Source organism: Lineus longissimus, chromosome 16, assembly GCF_910592395.1.
Source record: "Lineus longissimus chromosome 16, tnLinLong1.2, whole genome shotgun sequence".
In the NCBI taxonomy this organism is placed as follows: domain Eukaryota; kingdom Metazoa; phylum Nemertea; class Pilidiophora; order Heteronemertea; family Lineidae; genus Lineus; species Lineus longissimus.
Window position 1 is genome coordinate 3593260 of NC_088323.1, and position 27046 is coordinate 3620305.

The 27046-nt window shown below is 40.5% G+C and overlaps 1 protein-coding gene across 7 annotated transcripts in view; it reads left to right on the forward strand.

Moving 5' to 3' along the window:
* The window catches only part of LOC135500074 (corticotropin-releasing factor receptor 2-like), an 84936-nt gene that overhangs the window by 16180 nt on the left and 41710 nt on the right, over positions 1-27046 (forward strand). For 2 of the 7 annotated variants that reach the window (XM_064791221.1, XM_064791227.1), the window contains exon 1: positions 18331-18737. The exons of 1 other annotated variant lie outside the window; for it this stretch is intronic. The gene's annotated coding sequence lies outside the window, so the exon portion shown is untranslated. Of the gene's footprint in view, positions 1-18330; positions 18738-27046 lie in introns of those variants that run through there. 4 more of the 7 variants (XM_064791222.1, XM_064791224.1, XM_064791223.1 and 1 more) reach the window with 2 other exon arrangements.

The following is a 27046-nucleotide window of genomic DNA, read 5'->3' on the forward strand; positions in this document are numbered from 1 at the left end:
CAGGGCATGTTCGGATTGGACTTTCTACGCAAATCAACGGTTCGATGAAAGATAATTAAAAGATGTATCACGGATTTTGAACGACGTTGATATTTAAAGACGATTCCTTAGTCTCTTGCCAGCTGCACATAGTGGTCAGCACTGTGCCTTGACCTAATAAAAAAGGCTTTGGTTAGTTTTGCAAAAATAGTATACATGAACTTAGTACGAGCTTGATAACAAAATACATACCAACATTGCTTCGAATAATGGGTAACCACGTTTGATGTAACAGGCGCCCTAAAGCTATAGGGCGGTTCCGAGTGGTACTTGCAGAAAGGACTTGCTTTCGCAAAAAATTCAATGCAAAAACAATCAGCGCCTTGTTCATCGCACCACTCCAGGCACGCATCAACCGTGGTCAGGCTTGACGGTGCACTAGTGCCAAAGGCATACCTTGTATTGAGCGTCACATCGTAGGAGCAACCTATTAAAGATAAAAAGCAGCCGTGTATTAGATGCAGCATTCATCTAGCTTATCTAAAAAGACTTCCATACATTTCCTGTTTGCCCTAGTTAGTTGAGAGAAAGTGCAACAAAGCATGTTAAAAACATTGTCACCTTTGAATCCAAGCTGTTTTAGGGGGAATGCCGGCCATCGTGGCGACTCGAGGAACATCTAAGATGCAAACAACCAGACACACGTTGAACTTACCTCCGCCACACAGTTTATCCTCTGCGATAGATGCCACTAACTCTCCATTATATTTCTCCGGGAGAGAACACTTCATATTATCAAACCATCCAGGGTTGATGTCGCTATGCTGGAGAGAAATCAGCCTACGCAGAACTGCAGTCATGTTGCAGTCGCAGGTCCAATTGTTATCGTCCAAAGACACGTTGAGCTGCCCCTGGGTGCTCCAGATCACCAGTCTCTCTAGGAAACTGGTATCCAGCGTTGTCAATCCCGCATTGCTTAGGTCGATGACTTTGCGGCCCTGGGCGTTGTACCCTTCAAGTGTAATTGCAGAACTGTTTAGAGACGTATTGCTTAGATTAAGCAACTTAGGTGACACCTGGATATGGATGGCAACCAATGGATTGTTGGAGAGATCGAGGACTCTTAAGGAATCGGCCATGGAAAACCCTCCGAAGTAACCAATGCTGTTGTTACTGAGATCTAAGTATTTTAGATTGTCCAAGTGTTTTAAGGCAGAATAAAATGAGTCGGTTTCTGTGGTGTTATACTGCTTGGCCTCATCGAAGGTAATGTTGTTGTTGCTCAAGTCCAAAATCCGTAGTTCCGTTCTCGGCAGCGCAGGAATTGTTGTCAGGGAATTCATTGTAAGGTTCAAAGTATCCAGACTTTGTAGATTTGAGAAGGTGTTAGCTTGAGCGAAACCTGTGATTCCACAATTCGCAAGCGTTATTGTCTTCAGGTTCATCTGAGTGCTGAAGGTTGGAGTGAACAACCCAATGTTAGCTTTTACGATAAATACACTTTCAGGGGCGTGCTCCTGCAATAAGGTTATGAGAGTCGACTCCTCGCTTGACGTAAGGAAGGTATCCAGGTCCATACAAATAAGAATGGGCTTGCTGTAGATGCAGCCATGTCCGAACCAAGCACACACAAACATGCACAGAAGGGCTGCGGATATTACGTTCTTCATGCTGTAATCACCACACACTTCAATGCTTAGACAACAAGTCCTTCTCCAGCAGGCCTGCGCACGTTCCGTACTTCAAATCAATCCCAAATAGATATAGCTTGCATTCAGTACACGAGGAAGCTGTCAAACACTGTGCAATGAAATCTAACCACGAAGTGCAGTCCTACATGATTCATTTCTGTTGAGTCGGACTGCTGTTGCCGGAGATGGTCACAGAAGAATTTTTACGTGCAACAGGTCCTTATAGAGGCTGCCTTATATATCAATTTTTTCAGTTGTCAATTCAGAAAATGTGTGTATGTGGCAGAGAAAGAAAAATAATTTAATGGTATTGTGTTTGTTGCTGTTCGATTACATAAATCAGGAACTCCATTGTTGTTGATATTGGTGCGACATTCTATCATGGCCTGGCAAAAATATACTTCAAAATATTAGTCTAAATTGCTATGCCACAGGACAAATATTGCATCGTTGTTTCAGTTTATAACAAGAGAATAATATGACATAACCAGTCGAATTTGTAACGAAGTGGCATTACGTCCACTACTGACGATGCCGTCTCATGATCGTGATTATCGTATTTGGGCAAAATATTTGGGATTGATCATTTCAAACTCTATTAGTTTAAAACTATGATGTTTCTGATATATGTAGAATAGTGTAAACTTGAAACCGTTCAGTCCAGTCGAGCTGTTTTACTTTCGCTTTGTGTTTCGAGCTGACTAACTTCCAGTGGACCTGAAAACATAAAATCAATGGGTTTTAGGAAAATGACAGTACGAATAATGCACACTTCGTTCATAAAATGCATTATGCAATTACAAACTTTAGAAAAAAACGAATGTGGGAAGCTTTTAATGAAGAACCAAAACTTTGTTTGTGTGTTGGGCTAAAATAGCAACGCCGAAACGCGTGCGTTGTCGCGAGCGCAAGCAGTGGAAACCTACCCATTACTGTCTGTAACTCTGTTGCACACTCTATCACACAAAAACCTTTTTATTTAATTACTCTAGAAAATAAATACAAACCAACACGTTTTTCCGTAATGGGTAGCCATAGTTGAAGTATATCTCGCCTTAATTTGATAGGGTGGCCTTACGAAGTACGTGCAGCTATTACCACTGCTTTGGACTTTAAAGTCAAAGCCGAAACAGTCATCTCCTTCGCTATCGCACCACCCTATGCATGCCTCAGCGGTATTGTAGCCGCTCGGTAGAGTCCCGTCAAATTGAAACATAGTATTGGCTGTTATTTCATAAGGGCATCCTGTAAAATATAAAGATTAGATATAACATAAATAATTATTCCCCTATTTCCTATTGCTAGAACATTACAAAAAGAACAGAAAGAAAAAGGTGTATTTACGATTGCAAGAAAGAGAACAAGAAAAGGTGCCTGCAAAACATTCTCCTTGACACAGGATTATTTCCTTTTCGGGGCACAAATATGTCTATATTTCTATAGATCGATGTGGTTCGTGATGTTGATCTTTGCGTATAGCGGCCAAGCTCGCGAACACTTTCATATTCATAATGTTGTTGCAAAAACAAATCTTAACTCACACTCGCAGATCACCTCGTGTGAAATTCTCTGTCACTCGAAATGAGATATATCCAGAAAGTGCAACAAAGCATGTTAAAAACATTGTCACCTTTGAATCCAAGCTGTTTTAGGGGGAATGCCGGCCATCGTGGCGACTCGAGGAACATCTAAGATGCAAACAACCAACCACACGTTGAACTTACCACACAGTTTATCCTCTGCGATAGATGCCACTAACTCCCCATTATATTTCTCCGGGAGAGAACACTTCATATTATCAAACCATCCAGGGTTGATGTCGCTTTGCTGGAGAGAAATCAGCCTACGCAGAACTGCAGTCATGTTGCAGTCGCAGTTCCAGTTATTCTCTGTCAGGAGGACTGTCAGTTTCCCCTGTGTACTCAGGATAACCAATTTCTCAAGGAAATTAGGATCCAGTGTTGTAATATTTGAGTAGTTTAGATCAATGACTTTCTTGCCCCTTGTAGTGGTGTCGTAGCCATCAAGCGTGATCGGGGAACCATGCAGCATGTTCAGATTGGTGTGAGTCAGATTCAAGAGTCGGGGTGTATTGTGTAGTTGAATGGCAAACAGAGGGTTGAACGAGAGGTCCAAAAATTTAAGCTTGTTGCCGATGTTGATGCCGCCGAAGTACCCAAGGTTGTTATGACTCAGGTCAAGCCTTACAAGTGTGACAATGTTTTGCAAAACTGAATAAAATGCCTCGATTGCTGTTGTGTTGCCCTGGTTTGCCTCGTCGAATGAAAGGTTGTTCCAACTCATGTCCAAAACATCCAAAGAAGTCTTCGGAAGCTCAGGTATACTTGTCAGGGCGTTATGTGTCAGATTCAATTTATCTAATCCTGGAAGCGCGGAGAAAATATCCGAAACCTCGAACTTAGTTATGCCACAGTCTGCGAGGGTTATTTTGCGAAGATTTCGCGAGACGCCGAAACTCACCTCAAATGTCCCTATGTTTGCTTTGATGGCATAAACCTGATCAGGGGCATATTCCTCGACCAGCGCTGTGATGGTGGTTTGATTGAAAGTGGCAATAAAATCGTCAATGTCCAAACACAGGAAAGTTGGCCGAGTGTAAAAGCAGGCGTTTCCTAGTCCGAAATGGAGCAATGCACACACAAAGCTTGAAGTTATAATATTCGCCATTCCTGTTATATTTGAACGGGCAATCCACATAAGAAATGTACACCAATTGTTGTAACTGAAAGGAAGCAGTTATCCTCCAATTGCTTGTTCTTTAGTTGTTTTATCAGATAGATTGTCCTCCGACTATTCTAGGACGTTTGAAAACGTTCGTGGTCTTCGTTATCCACCTCTAGGCAGAAAGTGATAGTTTCTCTCGAATGGTAGAGTAGAAACCTTAACCTGGTGATTCATGGAATCCAAATCCGGTATCTCCGAAGGAATAACTCGAATTTTGATGACGATTTGGTCGCGAACTTTTATCAAGAATGCTGACACAAAGTGAAGCAGAAATAGGTCTAAGGTACCAACTCGATTCCAAGGATAAGTTTGTAATATTTGTTCAGCCGTAAAAAGAAGTTATTGGCATTCGATCGGCGGAACTGTCCTCTTTTACCAGATATATATGTCAACACGATCCAAATAACTGTTATAGCTTGTATTTGGTTTCCTCACATATGCTAACGACATTCGCCACAACGAGGTCACTCATTTCGCCCATTCCAATGCATCATCTGTGTTCCGTTGCTCTGGCCAACAATTGCATGGTCCCAGTATACCTAAATAGCCTTTGATTGATTTTAGCATTGTGATTAAACACGGATTTGTTGATATTATTGGTCTATGTAACGTAACCTTCCCTTACTTAAATTACCTCATGAAAGATTCACGGGAATACTAAAAGCTTCAATCTGTGCCAAATGCAGTTACCTTATTGAACATCTAAGTATAACGTGATCAAATGAGTGGTTTTGAAGGAAAAACCCGCTTTTCCGATTCGCCAGGATGTAATTCCTTTCCCTAACCGCATTAACTGCATGAAAGGAAGACCCGGCAATAAAAACTGCAAACTTAGCGCTCCGGTCACGTGCCACTGGGTCTTCCTGCCACTGTGTGCATCATTCCAAGCTGGTAATTGGTTTTCTTTCGCCAGGCTGCCTCATTTGTGTCAGGTTACAGGGTGTGAAACTTTTTGTCGCGTTTTTATGAAGGTTGCGATGGTCGTGGTCCAAAGGCTGGAGGAAAAAAATTAAGGGACCTTTAAGGGCATTTTAAGAAAAAAAACCACTATTATTAATACGTTATTTTAATAATATCCATGATATCACACTCTCCAGCAAAGAATGTGTATAAACCAACTCTTGAAATTCAAGACGTCTGTTTTACAAATGACCCGGCAGAACACGAGCCAGGGCAGAGGTACGGTCAGGTGAGGTAAATGTTAGATAGGGTGGGGAAGGGGGAAGGTAGGATAAGGTCAGAAATAGGCTTAGGTGCATTGAGTGATATTAGAGGAACTTAGTCTAATAGCTCAACTTATTCCACTAAATGCACTCCAGTCATCCAGGTCTGACATTTTCTTCGTTTTTTCTGCCTCTTTTCGTTCGCCACACGTATTGCCTGTCCCTCTTCTGTCTTCCGTATGTGTAACTTCCTCAAAACATTCTCTATGAAGTAACATCCTTAAAAGATTCCATCAGATGCCTGTTATCTGCATCAGTGATATATAAAGTACAAAGCTGTCCTACAGAAACAATGCGTAATTGTCAACGACGAAGAAGTTGTTGGATCTCCACTAGATCAAAGACGTATTTAGTAAGTTGTGTCATTTGCTCGCTTAATCATGAGATTTACTAAAGAATCGGAGAATAAGACAATGTCGCCAAGAAACAAAGGGGCAATACGACTTTCCTTTATAGTTTCCCTGGGACAGCCTAGAACCGGCGTAGTAAAAGGGATTTTATTTCTTAAGAACAAAGTTACGCTACTTGATATTCATCTGTGTTTGTAACCTTGCGATCAAAGTAAATACGATACCGTTGTTAATGTCTCCCGAATGACCGCTCTCGTATGACCGAATATCTTCTCTGTTTACTCAAATCGCAAAGACAACATCACCATTTGAACATTCCTGAGATTGACGGAAACCAGCAACTTAACTAGCTGACGATATGTTGTTTTACGACGATTGCAGTGGCTATGAATGCATAGGTGGATGTGTTTAGTAATAGCTAACCGATCTCGATCCATGAATGTCATGGGTTCGCTTCCGTTAAGAACCGCAAGTCTATACTATCTACTTCATGTATACAATTGAACAAGTTTTTTCTCTCCATCCAGGGCTATAATTTCCTTCAGTTGAAGGCTTGGTCGATCGCTCCGTCATATTCCCTCAAAAGGTCATATGGAATTGTTTTTGAAGTATTTTTTTCGAAGCTGTCTAAGTTTTTAAGTCTCACTTGAAAGAAGATGAAACAGAAGTGACGTGCCCAACGTCACAAGCGATATCATGTATTCATTCCTGGTTTCAAACTCACGATTTTGTGAGTCCAATACCACTTCGCCCGCCTCGCTACGATCCCTGACCACACTGGCAACATCTGGCGTTTTGTTACGCTCCAACGAAAGGGTATCTAATATCATATGCGGGGGTCATCAGGTAACTACTATGTGTCCACTCGGCACCGGAAGTGTTAACAAAGGCAACATCCCTAATTTGCCATTTAACGCCGGGCGTTCTGATTGGCTTATACCCGGTGGTCAAATATGCACAGATGGAATGGCATTCGTGATCGGTGTACGGGAGCTGTTCGTGTTGATTTTGGATGTTTACTTGGTGTAGCCTGGTGCAGGTGTTATGAAATCTAGTAGCACTACAAATTGACAGTATGGTATTCGTCGTATTTTTTGCCAGATTTATGACAAAGAGCAGCGTATAGTTTCCTTTTCTTTGCATTTGATAGTTTAGTGGCCGTTAAACTCAGTTTACAGGCAGCAGGCTCACTGGTGGCAGTCCTGACTAGTACAAGTATTGATCCTCACAGCTTGGTTCTCAGTTCTACTCCTTTTACCCACCCAGTTCGAAAATTCAGATGAAATTCTTATACGATTCTCAATATGATCTTATTCTTGTTCGTATACTCGTGCAATAATTTCATTTACACGATTCTTGTAAGATTCTTAGTTAAGCTATTTTATTCTAGAATCCTACAGTAACCATCTACCGTAACGAACATGACAAATATACATGCATGTGTAGGCGATACTGAACAAGATATTAAGAAAGAATCCATCTTAACTCAGGAGGCTTACACACGAACTGCGGTACTGCAGATTCCGAATTCTTTGTTATCGATCATTTTACATGCACGAATACGAAAAAGTCGTGTTCGTAATTCGATCGTTAGTGATGCTGAAACTCACTATTTACTTAGTCCCTTGATATTGTCAGGTGATGGGAATGCTTCGTTCCATCTCACAATCAAACCAGGCGTTTTGAGGAGGAAAACTAATCTGGTCTGACCTGAACTGATCTAATGAGATCTACATCACATGGAAACATCTGGTGACGATACCGTCAATGAAATGCATGAGGAGTGCCATGGAAGAAAATAGTAGTTTGAGTTATTGTACGACAAAATAGAAATAGCGACTGCTGACGTGTGTTAATTTAATGAGGAAAAACAACACCAATAATGCCATATTTCCCATCAGCAACTAATCAGTTTTGAGATCTTATCCAAGTCTTTTGGGACTTCCTCACAGATTTTGGCCACGACAGCACGTCTATGATTAAATAAGGGTGTCTTGATGGGTCAATATCTGTCATCTGACAGGAAGTCTCACGTCCTTTTTGCTCGTGAGAAGTGACGAATACACATGATCTACACGATGATTGTAATAATGTCCGTGAAAGTCCAGTAATCTCGACTATTTTCTGATCATAACTTTCTGCCTAAGAGTTATGATTAGCTTTATACCTCAATTCAGTTTATTGGTGATTTGCACTTTGGGCTTTATCTGAATGTTCTTGTATCGTGGCTTCAGAAGCAATTATTGTCATTATCTTCATGGTCGTTTACTCCGAAAAGATGGCTGTATATTTTCTTGAGCAAATATGGCGTATCCTGGTTCAATGGTATTTTATTTGTAGTTGGAACATGTGTCATTTTTACACGCATAGGGAACGTGTTATGTTTCAAATAACATAAATCCTTGAACCCTTGACAGATAGGGTTTTGAGAAAGTAACATACCGCCGTAGCATCTCCCACGACCAGGTCATTGACGTTACCAGACATAAGCTTCTTCACGCTTTAAAATAAAATTCCTCTGGTATCTATCAGAGCGATGAAATGGCGTTGTCAAGGCTTAGTTTCGTAGTGTGGCAAGCCTGGCATTTGGTGTTTAGTAATATTAGATACCATTCCATGGACCCCGAAAGTGTATCGGCTAAAAGATGCACGTGACACGTTTCTGTGGTTAGACCTCATTCATCAATCTCATAGACGAGCACGGTCGAGAATTTAGTTCATACATTCACATCAACTTCAATGCAATGACTGATTATCCCCAGGAGTCCACCAAACTGCTATCTTTCCCATTGTATTTAAAAAAGGCCAATCGCTCACAATAGTCGTCTCAATACGGATTTGAAGTAGTCGTTGCTCCTACTGAGCGAAAATATAATAAAAAGCATGTTAAGAGAACCCCCCCCCCCCCCCACACACACACACACACGCAGACACGCACGCACACGCACACGCAGTATCGGAAATTCTCTTTTCATATCACATTATCAGGTTCTGGTGAGATTTAAGTTCAATTATAAAGTCTGGTAATGGATATGCCTAACCACCAGTCAAAAAGCTGGACAAGATTCTTAAATACGATCTTATCCCGGTTCGTGTCAACAGAATCGCAACCCAGGAAAAATTATGTTTTAGATTCAGTTCAAGTGTGATGTTTCAAATTGCTGCATCTGGTGGAGGGGTCTTATTCAACTTGCCATCCCGATCAATCTCACATCCAAGTTGTCCCTTTGAAATATTGCCGATGGCATTGTATTCCGTTTTTGTTCATGACTAGCGGATGCATTATAAGGCATTTACGCGGCTGTAATGGTGACACGAAGAGGAATGGGCTGTCACCTCAGACTCCCGAAGCTCCCCAAAATGGCTATTAATTGGAATTTAAATGCAGATCAGTGACTCGTATAATAGAGCACGCCAATACTGGTAAGATTTTATCGAGAAATTGCCTCGTTAAACCCGTATTTTGGATGAAGTATTAGCCCATGCTTTGGGTAATCATTAAACTCATATTGCCGAAGTGCGCATGCGGATAAATTCGTTATGTTGTCAGCGGTTTCACAAACATGGCGATTGTTTTTCTGAAATCATTACTTGTCAACGTGGTTTGATGATTGTTCATTATTATCTTTATTTACACACGTGCAGTATTGTGTGAATCTTTTTTTCTTCTTCTTCAAATACCAATCGATCACTGCTTTTCGTGAGTCGATCTCAGTATGGGGAGTGATGTTCTACATTATATCAGTGGAGTTGTACATCTCACCCTGCAATATTGATGCAAGAAACATCCACTAGAATTAACCTGTAAAGCGAGTAACGTTGGGTTACATGATTGTACTTTTATCGCAATACATCAGTCATGATAGTTGAAAGTGCCACGTGTCAAAGAAAGGCGATGAGAATCATTAAACTTGGGGCTAAAAAAGGAAACTTGTTATTCACTGCTTCAGGTTGAGGAGATTCTGTGCATCACGTGTACATTTTTCCATTATGCATGAGAAGGCTACCTGCAAGAATCCTCACTTGGTTAGATTTATCGTAGGCCCAGCTTTGGAATTAAAATAACTATGTCTAAATACATATTTTGGAATAACATATGAAAACTGTCTGCATTATATTTCGCCTATCATCTCCGCTATTCCCACCTGTGATATTCGATCACACAGTGGACTAAGTTCGATTAAAAGCGATGGATAACTGTTGATTCAGTTGTGAAATCGATAGCCCATTTCACATACTGATGAGACTGTTTCAACATGAACCTGGCGTGACCTTCTACGAATCCTGGGTGGAGGCAAGTTCACCCCCCCCCCCCCCCATGGGAATTAGTCCCAATACCGTATTGTGCAATGTACATTGTATGTATTTTACCATGCCTGTACAGTATATCATCATGAAAATACAAGCCTTTGGGACACTGAACATTCATCGACTGCATTTAGACTAAAGGGTAAAATCATATCATTCTATGAATCCCTTCACGGCCAGTAAACCAGGTATGTTAGCGTTTCCACCTGCTCCACCAGAAACCACGTTGCCTTGTGATGCAGACTGTTAAATGTTTTGCCAATCGCCTGCCCGAACACGTTCGTCGGACAAGTTACATGCAAAATTAAGTAAGATTGAGGAGGCAATGTGTCACCGTTAAAGATTAAACGATTGGACAGTGTTCATTGGTATTTGCATAGATTTCATTAGATACGTCCCCGATCGACGTCCCACAAGGCTAATGCCTCAATCGAGTGTGCCCTTTGATAATTATGACGTTCAGATGATGTGTAGCAGTGTGGCTTTACAACGTGCGGAATAGATTCGAAGTTTTTTGTTTTCATTACTAGTTCTGGCGTGAATTGTCACGTGATTATTGCCTTTCAGACCAAAGTTCGATTTATTGTAATATGGAGTTGTTACAAGTGCTCTTGATGAATCACAGTTTTTAGTCTATACTTACCAACCGAGGTCGAAAATCCGAAAAATGGTCTAAAATAAGTGAGTTTCGTGTAGATGTGGATGTATTATTCGTTTATCGATTCATGTAAGATTCTTGGTTAAGATTTTGATGACTAATAATCTTGTAACGAGCGAGCCTGAACATGTGCTCGAAACTGAATAATAGGGAGGTTGAGAGCAGCAACCTGTCAGGGATCCTTATACGCATACGGATAAGAGCTTGAAGAAAGTGGACGAAGTTTGTGAACATTTCGATTCGTAGTATTCGCTTAAGGATCCGTGATAAGACACTGATCCATAGTATCTTAACTAGAAATCGTGATAAGAATCTTGATATCTGCATTCAGACCCTGACAGTATATGGATAGGCAAGCTAGGAAAAATACCTACCTGAATTCGACACTTACCAGTTTCGGGTGAATCAAGTTCAAGCCGTCCTTCGCCCCGCACACACCAAACACTAATTATGTAAATGGCGGCCATTGATAACGGCCAACCTCCGGTACCGCCGGAACAGCCGAGCACAGCCACGAGCCTTCCGCTCTATATACATGATTCCGCCCGTGATATCAACCGGAGAAAATGATTAAATCAACGCGGTGACACGCTAACGGCCTCATCCTGATATCTGCGATCAACCATCCATTTTCATTTCACTGCCCGAGGGTTCCATTAAATTCCCGCTAGAAACGTGTGCCAGATACTTGAAAGTTGCTCAAGGTATTGGTGTGAATTTCGCACCTTGGATCCGTTATCTTTTTTTTGTTTTTATTTGCTATTGCGGACACTGGAAGATACTGCGTAACGGCCCATACTTTCATCCCCTATTGTGAGATCGTCGGACTTTTAATGTACTTATCCGTGTGTGGTGCGATGTAAAGTACTAGTTACCAAGGATTCGGACGTAAAACGCTCTCCAAAACGCATGACATGTGAGTTTGGACCTTTCGTGTCTCCTTTGGTTACTTTTCCCAGACAATAAATACATAGTCTGCTACTGTTTACATAGCTTTATAAGAAATGCCGTCCTTACTGATGCGTAGCTCTGTGCCCCATTGCTTAAAGCAAGTCTAGCCACTAGCTTGGCGTCTCCCTCACCATAGTCCATCAGGTGTAAAGCCAAGTTAAAGTTAATGACAGGTTAATAAATAACTTGTTTTGAACAAGTGGGGCCTGAACTCAATGATTTTAGAAACAAAACTACTTCAGCCTGCCTACGTCGATCCACCAACAATTTTCGTTTTAGCGCCCATGGCTTCCATTATGTCCTTATGGAAAGCTTTCACAGTTACTTTCACTCCGTTCAAGGTTCTATAAAATGGATACTATCGCACCTGGAAAAGCAATCTATAGTAAAGACCTTTGTATTCCTTCCCCTGAGGCATTTACACTCGCTGTAATGGAAATAAGTTTGAATCCCTTTCAGTGAGTGTCTTCAAGTGATCACGATAACTGGTTGGTGTTCGAGTTGTATATGTAACAGTTTGCTTTTTCCCCAGTGTTATCATTTATCATGCAATTTGATTTAATAGTTTGAAACTATATATCAATAGGATTATGGTTGGATTCTTAGTTAAGCTCTTATTGGTTTTTATGTGCATGCATGAGCATGTTAAAAGTACGGGTTTGAGGCTTTCCAAAGGTTTCACGATTTTTCATCGAACACAAATTTGCCATATGGCCGATTTCGTATTCCTCGTATCAGACGAAAAATGAATGGCATGTAAGACGCACAGCAACAAGGTTCTCACCTCAAAACTGTGCAGACAAATCGTAACATTTGCGTTACCTTCCTATCTCATTGGCACATTACCGACGACCTCGTATCCTCCGGGTGACATCCCACGTCCACCTAACAGCCTATAAACCCATCCGAGTCCCAGTGAGCGTGTTTTATTATCCAGACGCCGTGATTTTCTTGATTTGGTTACGACCGAGATTTCGCGCCTTACGCCTCGCGTTATTTGTCTATAAGCGATATGTCTTCAGGGAGTTTCAATAGCCAGTCTCTACCATACTGTTGTTTACGAACTATACCTGTCCAGATTACTTAATAGTGCCATTTCTCTCGAGAGTGCCCATTGTTTGTGTCACTAACGGCCATTGGAAAGGCGATACCGGTGCATAGAGCTAAGTCCATTGGTATATCAACTTTAGTAGTAAAAATGGGGGTGAAAAAAGCATTGACGTTAAGATGTTAAGGTCAAAAAGAAAAGCACTGTCCTGAAGTCTGGTGGTGATATCATCAAATTCCTTATGCTAAAGTTTATACATATCGTCACACTAATATTATAAGTGCCTAACTCACACGTTGGCTCCTTTTCTGTGACATAAGCTTCACTTTTCGTCAGGCACAGCTGCCTATGTCAAATTATATTTTGTGGGAAAATGCCTAAGTCTGTGATGGAAAGTGCCATTGTCAAATTATTGTTAGTTGCATTTCTGCCTATGTCAATTCAGCACTCTTCTCTTGTGAATAGAACCGAACCCCAAATCATTAGGGGGTAGCTTCATTATCGTTTAAACCGGCAACGAATCATCAGCTGATTTTTGAATCTGGGCATAACCGTGAGCAGAATATTTAGCTGGATCAGATAATTGCTTTGGTTTTTCAGTCAATTTCAGTTTTCACTCGAGTTTTAGATATTTTCTTTTCATGAAGAATTTTCAAAAAAAATCGTTTTTTGCGTTTAATTCCTGCAGCCGTCAATCAATATCCAAATCAGGAGACAAATCTTCCTAAATAAAAATTTAACGAGATCAGCGATAGAGAACTTTCGGGCTTCATCTTGTTTTGATGCTTCCCGGCGAGAACACGTTACTCACGGGTAGTTATTATTCTGATCCGTGATCTACCTACCGCAAACGCTCCGTCTACATTATCGGATACTCAATCCCGCGTCGGATTGTATCAATATAAATGAAAGTGAGTTTGTGTGCTGGTTACCACAACGCATGACCAACATTGCAACAAGTTCCGCTTTATAAAATTGAATGTCTCAGAAAAGTACTGGGAAGAAAATATATTGGGTTAATAAATACCGATATTATGCAAAACTGTGACGGTGTAGTGCAGTCGCAACTGCTATGATTTCGGCAAATCCGCCCATGGCTACCACCAGCAAAAAAACAAACGAGCATCCAGTGTGACTTCGAAAACAAGCAGGTAGTCGATTATCCTGCCAAACCTTACGGTCAGGACAAAAACGAAAATGAGTTGTATGGTTAAGACTGATGTCAAAACATTCGCATTTTTTATGGCTTGTAAGGTGGACACTTTATTTCTCCAGTCATATAGTATCACCACAACATGATAATGATACTTTATAGTTCATCATCAGTAGCGTAGCAGGTGAATGTTTTTCTTTAATCACCTTGGAGCGTGCACCGTGTATAACAACACCCGTGGGTGTGCTTTACCACCTGCTTAGTAAAACAGTCTTGTATTTATACCTCCGAGAGGAGGAGGAGAGAAGGAGCTGTTTTCACCGAGTAAACGGCATGAATATATCAGTGTGCCAAGTCTATTCATTTTCATTCAATGAGAAGATTTATACCCGATGTTCTTATTCTTGTGTTTGTTATAACGCCCTTGTTATTTTGCATGTTTCGCAACCCTTACGAAGAACCACGATCGACGAAGTACGAAATATGAATTAATCTTATTAGAGACGGTTTTTAAAGACATGTGCTACTGAGTAGTAATATGTGAAAGTTTTGCGAGTGTTGCGCATCGAATTCGGGAAGAACTTGATGAGACGACAGATATTTGTACTTTGTTTTTCGTAAGGGGCAAAAACTGTCCATTGCTGTATAAAGTCATCGCTTTTAAAGTAAATGTTATGTGGGTCAGTAGCGACGTAGGTGAATGTATTTGACACGAGACATCTACGGATGTATCATTTTGCTTTTCGAAATAAACTGCGAATACATATAGCACCTGCTACTTTACCAGGTCACTGAACATGATGACATCAACCTCTTCGCTCATAAGCTTCGCGTGACCTCAGCAAAATGAAGATAGATGGGAAAAAGAGCCATGAACATCACATAAGGATGAAGATAGTAATATATGCGACCATCAGGGAAGTCTTTAGTATTCTACATTTGTATAATGACCTTGGTTTATTATGTATCACAGAGATTCGGATTGGCTAGAAATTTGTCAGGTGATCATGGAATTACCGAGTTTATTATCAGAAGTCTACATAACATTGAAGCACATGTAGTGACTGATCTAGCCAAAGTACGTTTTTAGCTCACCTCTTAGCAGAGGTGAGCTTATCCCATACCGTGGCGTCCGTCGTCCGTCGTCGTCGTCGTCGTCGTCGTCGTCGTCGTCGTCGTCGTCGTCGTCGTCGTCGTCGTCGTCGTCGTCCGTCGTCCGTTAGCAGGGCACGTTTCGTAACTGTTAGAGCTATTGAGTTGAAACTTAGTACACATGTACCCTTATGTAATGACACCTGGGAGACCAAGTTTCGGTCCGATTCGTTTCATGGTTTGGCCACCAGGGGGACAAACGTTAAAAGTGAAAATATGCAATATCTCCCTTAATAGTAGTCGGGAAATTTTGAAAAAAATATGGTAGGTACTTCTAGCAAAGGTGCATCATATATCCTCCGGGTTTTTGATTTGACCTCCTTTTCAAGGTCACAGAGGTCAAATGGTGTAAATTAGCCGTTAGGATGTAACGATGGCACGTTTCTAAACTGCAATGACTATTGATACCAAATTTGGTACACATTTACCCCTTAGTCAGGTGATCTCAGGGACCAAAGTTTGGTCCAATATGATTCACCACTTGACCACCAGGGGGCAAAATCCAAAAACCTTAAAAATGTGATTATTCCTTAACTTCTTGCCCGATTGCCACCAATTTGATATCATGGGTACATCTAACCACCATACAGTATATGTCACACAGGTTTTTAATTTGACCTTCTTGTCAAGGTCACAGAGGTCAAATGGCGTAAATTCGCCGTCAGGCCGTAACTATGGCATGTTTCTTAACTGCAATGACTATTGATCACAAATTAAGTACACATGTACCCCTTGGTCAGGTGATCTCAGGTACTGAAGTTTGGTGCGATCTGATTTGCCGTTTGGCCTCCAGGGAGGGGGCCAAATCCTAAATTCTTCAAAATGCCATTATTCCTAGTAATGACTTGCCCGATTGGCACCAATTTTATATCATAGGTACATCTAATTCTAACAACCATTCAATGTGTCACCCGGGTCTTCTTTGATTTGACCTACTTTTCAAGGTCACAGAGGTCGAATGTACTGTAAATTGGCCATTTTGGGGAAATTGTAATTGCTTGGACCTACATCAAACCTAACACTACATGACACAAGACCATGCTCTTTGTCCATCTTTCCTCCACATGAGGTGAGCACAATGGCCCTGGCCATTTCATTTCAGAGCAGTCCTAACATGCCTAAAACTGGCCCAGCCGTTGTGTCCGATCTTTTACCTACAAGAACTTGCGCCTCAATATTATATCCAATTAAAGACACTTTGAGCTTTAGAAAAATGCAATACTTTGTATATGTCTCAGTAATTGCTAATACCATTGTCTAGCCGTGAAAACACGCCCCAAGGGATAGGAGATCAATTTTTCCTGTTTATCTTGAATATGAATTATACCACTCTTATTTTGAAAGAAACGATTAGAAAATGGGCAAACAGTCCTAAACATGAAAGATTTTGTTAATTTGGCTTCCGTTTTGAAGTTGTTGATTTTAATATTTAGCATGAGTATCAAAGCGATCTACATAGATTGCTTATGCCCTAAGCACCTAATTAGACTTTCATAGTACAAGCTTATAAATGTATTTCTCTCCCGGCCATTTTGAAATTACTTCCTTTTTATGCTTTTACCGTACAAAATGCCGTATTGGTATTCTCTTTATTAGAACACAACTGTCAGGTGAACTTGTATCGTGATGAGATATTGTATTATCTGAGAGAGGTGCAAAGTTTGAAAGTTTCAATATCTTTGCATAACATGCAAAACATGGCTGTAGGCGGTGAATGTCCGAGTACATTTCGGGAGAGCAAAACATGGTGAACTGCAGAAAGCGAAGGAGAAGCTTACTTCTTATAATATTCTTTGTCGTCTTGTTTATTCATCAACAAAACTTATGCCTCAAAAGAGTTGAAGTAGTCTCTGTATTCTTGGTTATATACCTGGATATAATGGTGTAATGGTTTATCGGGAAACTAAAAAATTGAGAGTGTGGAACTATTTTCAAAACACCTAGTCCGATATTCCACAGTACACCTTTAAATTGTACAATAGTATTCATTGATGGTATCATTGGTTTGGCTTAAATACAACGTCATATACGAAGAGAGCCAGGCGGACAAATGCACAATGTAAACTATTATCCTTCCTGACAGATTACAATGCATCGTGTGGATTCATTCACTCCTTGAAATGTCAGGTTTTAGTACTATTTATTCAACAATTGTAAATGTCAGGAAGCATTTACAACATTAGAATAAAATGGTTCTTCGCCTCAAGCCCGTGGCGACATAACCAGTGTAAAAAGTTATTGCTTATGGACGCGTTGGCGTTGACAATCCTGATGCGTACTTTAAAATGTCAGATTTTCGGTGGGTTTTATTTTGGCGAAATTTACGAAAAATATCGATATAAAAAGATTGTATAGCAACACTTGATATTGATCGGAGAAATTTTGTAGTCCTCCAAAATAAAAATTATGCGAATTTAGATTTTTCAAAATTTGCGCGATTCACAAAATAAAAAATATCAGGTTCAGTAACACATGAGATAGAGAAAACAAACGGTATTGTGTAAAACTCGTGTGTGACAGGAAGCAGTTATGATTACCACTTTCGAGTTTCAGCACGCTTCTGCTCTTTGTAGCTGATGTAGTTACATCATGGTGTTATTCTTGATCAATATGATATTTGTTCTATAATTAGATTTGCGCTTTGGGGACTATTTAATTGTTTTAAAATACCTGACTGATATTCCACACAAAATTATATCCCTGCAAAAAGGCGTCTGTTGTCCCTGAGGACATTTGGTATCAAGTTGAGTTTTCAAGACCTTGGATCGTCACGCATGCGCATCAGCGCGACAGCCAATTCTGCGAACGCAAAACAAACACACCAACAAGGCTCTGAGCCATCGAACCAGCTACAAATACAATGTCAATGAGAAATTCCGTGCCTTGCACATGGTGAAATTGGCATGCAGATCGATGAATCCAATATGATGCCATTATGTCTGCTGAAATCCATGCCGTGGGTGCAAACACTTAGTGGAATTACCATGACAACTCGCCCAGCTTGCAATCCACGCACTGGGTGCAAACACTTGATGGAATTTCCATGACAACTCTCCGAGGTATAAATGAAACTGGCTGGTCTCTTCCTTCTGCGTCGGTTCTGCTATTGGGGATGCGCGAGCGACTTGGACACCTGTTCACTGGAGTATGGTATAAAGTACCGGAGTCTCGAAGCATTCGCCTCAACCGGTTAGTAAAGCGAACTTAGGAAAAAGTGTGTCTCAGTTGTCCATCTATTCTAGGGGAGCGGTGAGCACGTGGCGATTTGTAGTCTGTTCTGCGGGACAGATCAATGTCATTCTTTAATGGAGGATTTAGTACTTTGGTGAGAACTCTTTGTGTGTGATGCGACTGGCTCCATTAAGTGGATAAAGATAAGTGGGGATATTTTTTTTCTGAATTTGTTTACCTAAGGTTCTTTCGATTGATTCCCTAACCGATTGGTTTACAAAGTGGAGTAATTGAGCGCTAGGGAATGCGTAAGTAGTTGCCACGACAATGCACTTTTCACATTTCAAAGGCTCCCATGACCATTATCTTCCTCAGTTTTTATATCAAGGAGGACAATAGCATTTCTTATCTTTTTTTGAATTTTATTTCCCGTCAAGAATGCCATTAGGCATTACTGTGAATCATCACAAACCACCACATTCTAGTAGAGTACTTTACTTATATTAGTATAAAGTTAGTAATATGCAATATTAACATGGTACCTTACCGAAAAGTCTACTCAAACTTTATACTGAACCAAAATCTCATTCATTCACTCCACACAACATACGGCAAATTCAATTTCAAATACTAGCACCTTCAATTGAATCGCACCCTTTGATTTCCGACTGATTAGAAGTTGGCTCTATCATTTTCAGCGTGACTGAAGTCGTCTCCGACTAATTTTATTATCTCTGTGAGCAATTACCATTAGTTTCTCAGACTTTGCTTTTGTTTTGCGTACATTTCTGTGCAGGTTGATCTCAAGTTACCCTGAATTCAATGGTATCTCCAATTACATACTCAATTACATTTCGTGAAATTTCATTGAGGGCTTCATTCGGTGTAGCGTAGATTAGTCGCACATGTCGTTACCAAATATCAATGTGTTCGACCTTACTTTATCTAATATAGTTTTAAATGTTGCACTTCTACAAGTGGTAAAGACAGTTAAAAGTTAAATAACATAATATTAATGTGAAATAGAAGCGATGGCATTTAATAAGGGTGATCGATGCCCACTCAACTGGTCACCCACACAAGTTTGCGCTAAATAAGGTGGTTAAAAAGCCGGTTTTCACCACTATTTCATGATGAAATGAAGAAACATTTTTACAACAAATCTCTCGTCTTCCGGGAAATAATCCTCGTTGCATTTGAGTCGGCAGTGAGTCGAATCTGGAAATGATGATGGAATCGGCTCATGTATTCCGCGATCATTCGGCTTACTGCAGACTAAGCTATTGTCATTTTAAGCCATCATCTTAGTGCATCTACATATCTATCGTGACTATTACTCTCTAGAACGTGAAAATATTCCTACCAAGGTAGGATTGATTACTCAATGCAATTGAATTCAAGCAGCGATTTAACTCTTTTCCGTCTATATCGTAAGTATTAATCAATGAATATGTATTAATTAATTCTCAATACAATAGCTTTAGCATGGCTATTATGCATTAACCGTGCCTAAGAATATATTGGTTATGCGTAAATATCAATTTGTTACACGGTTATTCAAACGGGTGAAAATCCTTTTTGATTGGAAAAAGAAATCTAACAGAGCATCCTATTGCGATTCTGGGAGTTTAAAGCAGTATGTAGATACCAAGTGCAAGACGGCCCAATGTGGAGTAATTTCGTGACATTTAACTACAGAATGGGTGTATGCATAAATCTGTACCATTACAACAACTGGGTTACTGACTAGATAATTGACTGAATAGGTCTTTGAAGATTAGATCTGTGTCCCTTATATGAACTTATCATTACGACTGACATTTCCCATACGTTTTGAACCATGAACAATCATCGGCCGCATCAATTAAGACGGTCTTATATTGATCCTCGTAGTAATTGAACCAAAATCCACCAAATCGAGAGAGAGAGATAAGATCATATAGCGAATAGAACTAATATGACTCGGAATATAACAGGAATGATGAAGAGTGCTTAATATTTGATAAATGATAACAGTACTTAATACTGCTGCTAATTGGGTTAATCTAAGGTTAGAGATCAGACGGCAAAATCCGGCCGGGTTGTTCAAAATAGGTTTCGTCACTAACGCTGGTATGAACTTAAGGGCGCGATAAGTCTAACGGATTCACTAAAGATAACGCGAGTGTCAAAAAAATATTCTGAACAACCAGGTCCTGATCGGTGGCAAGAAATGAGAATAAAAGCACGATGTGTTGTATCTTTTTCTAAACGATGATTGAAGGAACCTAGCCTATTGGGCATGATCGAATTATCATCATTCACATGCAAAAAGTATTCTTCGTCGTGTTTGACCAATATGAATATTGTTTTGGGTTGATGGAAAGTCCGATCTCTGCTGCTATTCTGTATACTTACCACCCAGGCCTCCTTGAAGTGCCTGAGACAGAATAAAAGCAGAATAAATGAATGACAGTCGATTGATCTAAAGACTCTATCGTTATGTAACCGTCCTTCTTAATAAATGGATTATACTAACTGAACTCGTGACTTGTTTTTGTGTGCCGTACATTCGTCAAGCTGTATCCAACTGAACTCTGGCATATCATAACTTATGAAGCTAGGTCCACTTGAATGCTGCACTTGAATATTCTAACTTCTAAGCCAAGTTCACTCGAGCGTTGTAGGTTAGAAAAAAATCTCGAATGAGATGTACTCGATAGCTTGCAGTGGTTTATCATGACTATATGGAAGAAATAAACAAGCCGATTCAACACAATTAATTCCAGTGCAGCAATTGTTACAATTGCAAATCTTAGTCTTCTTCCACCATATGGCCGTCATGAGATAAGAAATAAGTAAAACTAGTTTCTAAAGTAATCATATCTTCAGCCCCTCATCAGTTCAGTTTTTACACACATAAAAGTATTATTTGTATTTCACCAATTCAGAGCTCGTTCACAATAAATGTTTGGAAATGCCCACGACATTCATCCATTAGTAATTTACATGTACGCGTTAAACTATAGATCCTCACTATATATATATTGTAACACCAATTGCCAATACAAACAACATCTTTCTGTAGATATTTGTATGGCAGCAGCCGTAATGTAACTCGATCATCTATCACAGATGTTGTCAAAGATAACAACAGATTATTCTATCATTCAGCTAAGCAATTATCATGACATTGTCCACTCAGTATTGATTGACAGGCTTAAATTTTGCACCAGCTGTAGTACACACCCTTTTAACTGACTATATGGAGGAGCTAGAGGGTCTAATTGGTCATCTTGAGCCTCAAGAAGATGCAATAGACCCGAATCGTGTCCGCATTTAACAAAATGGTATCTGCAAAAATCCGATCTATGACAAGAACGATATGCCACCAGAGTTGTCCTCCGGCTTTAGATCTACATCTCCTGTGGTCCTCTCATTCAAGTTGCTGTTATCAACGATTAGCTTTCTGTGTAGCCATTAGCCAATGCAATGCTCCTGTTAGATGTGACAGTTCACTTTCAATGCCAACTCTTTTCGGCAGAACCATTCACGAATCATGACCAAACACTGCAACATGGTATCTGCAGAAATCCGATAGCGACATGACAGCGGTCATGAATTTTCTTGAACATCTATTACTGACAGTGCTATCAATCGAATGTCCGATATGGCATCATTCAATCAGAACATGACATTGGCTAATGAGTATTTACAAGTCAATACATCCGATAAACATTGCTAAATGACATGAGTGATGGCTCTGCAAGTGATGGTGCCAGTCATTTGTAAACGCATTTGTCCGACTATACATTGAACTCTTTTGAAAGGATGTGGCATCTCTATCGTTTATGGAGGGCCTATGCCAGCAATATATCACAATCATTTCTGATCCTTTTCACGATGACAAGAGGTACATGTATACGTAAACCTGATATACTACTATTAAAACCGACAACATTCTTGAAGTCAGTCGGAAATCTGCCTGATTTTGTTGCGGTTGTTAAGGACAAGAGAGTATGCGTTGGTCAACCATTGATGGCAATACAACCATGTGGAATGTATCAAGCCCACGCAGAAGCTTCATGTAAATGTCCAACGAAGTCAATAGGCTCCTGAAGCTTACTTCTGGTTTAGCTTTTCGCTCCTCTGGTCAACGTGGACACCATACGGGTGCCGTAATGCTGATAAGTGGCTGGTGAATGTGATGAACTGTCAGGACTAGCTAGTAAAGATCAGCTGCCTTAGGTTTCGCACTTAATTACTCAGTACAAATGTATCATGCCATTAGTTATTTCCAGCGTATTGTTTGAAGACACATATTTCAATATTGTAGTCAGAAATAAGTGGTGAGGATTCAGTCCATAATCGGCAGCAATTTGTCAAAAGGACGACCTGTCATATTGTTATACTTTTGGGTGAGATGGGCTCACTTGGTATAGAATGTTTGTAAGGGAATAGAATATGTTGCTATCGAACGTATATTGAGGAGCTCCAGGCTAAGGCTGTCGGGATTGCCCACATCATGCAACAACAACGGCTAGTGTGCCTCAAAAAGATTTTGCCTTCCTGGGCGTCGAATACATTGGAATTCTATGAACAGGTGTTTTTTCAGCGAGTATTCCATTGTCCTCTATCATTCTATGCAATCAAAATAGAAAGCAATATGAACTTTTGGTTGTCTAAAACTGGAGCATCCTTATCTTGAGATCGCCCGCTCATAGATCACGCCGTTCTCCGCTTTAGCCAACGCTTTGCACATAAAACCTATAATCCTTCTGCAAAGGAAATGCCTTACTTGGTGTGAGGGACTTATCTCAGACACGACAGGCTGACTCTTGATCTTTCTTCTGAGAAGAATAGTTATAGAGTGTGACGGGGAATAGTTACCTCTATCATGAATGTGATTAACGAAGATTAGTCTTTATCTGATAGAGTAAGATAACTTCCCGAGAAAGTGAATTTGGAACATATCACGAAATAAGCTCTGACTGGTCTGCCGTGCGCATCTTGTGCCACGCCGACTGTGACCACTCTCAGCTAAAGATATCAGGAATCAGAATATAAAACTGATCAATCTTGTTCTTCTTGAGACGTATATCGTGTGGCAGCTTCATGTACTCTAACTCATGAATCTGTTCTCAATCAGACTCGTGTAAATATTCAGAGCTGACACTGTGTCTAGATTGTGACACGCGCTTGTTTTTAACTTAATCATATTAAACGCAAGAATAGCCTCTTTAATGTAGACGATGATAAAGTTGCTGTTGATTTGGAAAATAGATTCTTTCTATCATTTGTCATCTTTGTCTCTCCCACTGGCTAAGGTTTTCGTGTTATCAATTTCACACTGGTTCTTCAAATTGAAACCGCCGGTTTAACGTGGGCGACAATCGACTCGCCAGGCTCCAACGTGACATGATAGTAGTATATTTTTCAGATTTCAGGATTTACGAAACTTCAGACAACAAAAATGTGGTCTTATTTTGAACCAGACGAAAAAAATCCTTGGTCCCAAACATTTAATGCCTAGTTGGTTATAAGTTCGATCGATTCGACCAACAACCCCAAGACTCAGTGGGACAAATGACCGTGAATTCTCATAGAGTGGATTAGCCCCCACTGAATAACATTGTGTTTGGACACAGATTCTCTGATAAACATGATCAGGCCATTTGAGACGTCGGTCCTCCTTAGCGTATCACAGAACCGACGCGTGTTCAAACAATGCGGGCTTTTGCAATTAACGTTATTTCATTAACAAGGCGGCCACGCTGTTTTTTCTCGCCCCTATAGATTAGGAAGTGATGTTCAAATCAGTACCGGAAAGCAAAGCTGCATGAGACGGCGTAAACAAAACAATAGATCTGCGCCTGAACATCATTATTGCCAACAAAATAAAAAATCTGGCCAAGAGCGTATCTCGCCGTACCATTATCTTATAACTATTATTTTCGATATGCGACAGTCTAGACGTCGCTGTATTTTTTTATATGTCTGCTGTTGTACCACAAGGTGTAATATATTGTCAGAAAATGTTTTGGGCACGATGTAGTTTGTACAGGGAATGGAATTCGGTACAGTTGCTTTTCCTCTCCATAATGACAAAAGCTGATACGCCCAAGAGACCTTGTGAGTGTTGATCGAATACGTGTGTGCAATCTTCTTCCAACGTGCTCCTGACATAAACCGCCAGACAGGCCGACTCGGCATGATCAACAGCGACGGTACTGATAAAGAAGCTACTCTATCCATCGCTTACCATACTACGTAGCAATTACTTTGTACAAACTTGAAAATCTGTTTGCTCATGAACGATCAACAATATCGAAGTATTTGGCAAATATTGTACTTAGTCTGGTTACACATGGTTCAGATCAGAAGCGCGTGAGTTTTGAAGGAAATCAGATTTGATGTGTGCTGGTCGATCGGGGTGTATCCTCACCGACTTACAGACTCAACCAAAGCATGTGGGATGTACATCGATGTTGCTTCCTCTATCAATTCGATGTAACTTGAAGAGGCTTGGCATAGGAGTGAAGCTGGACGACGTGTGCAGACGGCTGTGCATGGCGGATGTGCCGCTCATTCGTTACCAAGCGTTAATAGTGTAGCGGGCATATACTTCCCAGCTTGCAGACCGATTGCGCCAGCCAACCACTGCAATGTCCTGGGCAGAGCTCAGTCAATCTGGTCATGTCCATTTGATCAAGGAAGTGAAGTACCAATGAATGAACACTCCTTCAACTTCTTGCCGCTATGCGGTTAATTCGCTTAATCATTGGTCTCATTACTGCGGAACTCTTAATGCTAGCTACCATTCGCATGACGAAACGCAAAAGTGCAGTTTTGCAGCTGCTGTAAGTGTAAACAAGTTTTCTGATGTCGGTTCTCTAGGGCTTTCCTCACGTTTCAGAAAGAAGGCCTCTCCATTACGAATTTATAGTTCCTAATGCCCCCGTCTAGCGTGGGATTATGTTGATGTTGCTGGTGAACCTTTGAGGAAAAAAACATTTTCCGAAATTGCCAGAGGAGATTCATGAAATCGTGTTTCATTGGCCTAGTCTTGGGACGTTTCCGACCACTGGCTTATTGTTCTTTAATGAGAATGGCAAAGTTGTCGATATAAACCCAACTGAGACGAATCCATGTGACTTATTACGAGAATGAAATTTGCTATTGTGGTGGTGACATTTTGCCTCAGTGCATCGGTTGCGCAAACAATGCATCTGGTTGTAATTAAACGTTGTACGGAGACAAGCGAAGTCAGCCAGTGGGTAGACGGAGGGGGGTCAGCAGCATGGTGGTTAGTACGCCAGTGTAGAAGTTTGAAATGTGTTACATGTAGGATAGTATGTGAGGGACAAAGTCGATTTTGCGCTTTCATTCGTCAAAATACCAGACCGGACACTTTTGCCAGGGGGGCATTTTTCTATTTCTTCACCGAGCTCGTTATCCGGGCGGGGTTCGTTGGTTCGAGTCACGAAAGGATCAGTCCAATTAACGATACATTGGGTTAAGGTCGGATTTCTATTTCATCAAAGATTGCCAGAAGCCCCTGTCCCGAGATGTTAAACACGATTTTTAATCAGTTCGAAATCTGTACCGTAATACGATTTAAATATTTTCAATCTGCAACCAGATTATTATTTGTACCCCTTGGCGGGGATGGTGACTTATCATAGTCCTTGACTAGCGGCTGGTGTAGATATCTCCTCAACCGATAGATAAGTAACCTTTATCATCAAGGGTCTAGAGTTTCGTGCCCGAAAACCAAAATTGCTTTTCTCAACTGATTATTCCACATTATCAGAAAAGCCCACAGAATGACCATCACATTCTTTGTCGGTGTCAACCATGTGAAATGTTTCAAACCCACTCAGAAGCTTCAAAAAATAGGGTCAAGTTGCTGGTATAACGTCATCTCACGGACTTTATACATTGGAGTAAAGCTGTCACAGTTAGCTGCTATATCCGTGTCCGGACACAGTCGTGTTGCTTATAATAATCCCAGGACACGTATATTCCAATTCCCGGATTGCGGAGACCCGTTTATATCACTGGCTTATTTCCTGCTTGGCATGTCTGGTAATGGTATTAATACTGATTTAGTTGCGAAACATCCCAGGAATTGTATCTGCCCTCAGCGATAGAGTCTGGAAAATGGTCATGGAGGCCCGATTACTTAAGCTTATTGTAAATAAATAATGTAAATGACTATCTCCTGGAGATGGTGTGTCGGGAATGGCTTTAGAGCCCTTCTGGGTTTATTGTTGTCTCACAGGGATATGGTCTATCTGATGGACCAATTTTCTCTCGGAACGAAGATAAGACCCAATACCTGAACAGATAACGCTATCTCAGCAATACTAATAGTCAATTTATTGGACAAGTGAATAGAAAATGTGTAACATGTTCTTAAAACTGCCGATTATGAAACCCGACTCATTCTGCTAAGTTTATCTCTTAATTGTATTGCTTTCGAGATGCCGCCTCCCTTTTCAAAGCATTTTTCTGATAAGTGCATTGTATACTGTCGGGCTCTGTGTCTAAGAAGGAACTTTTGTTTCTTTTAAAGAGGACACCTTAGACAAATGGCTAGTAATGTATTATTAGTGGAACAATGTTAGCCTCTACA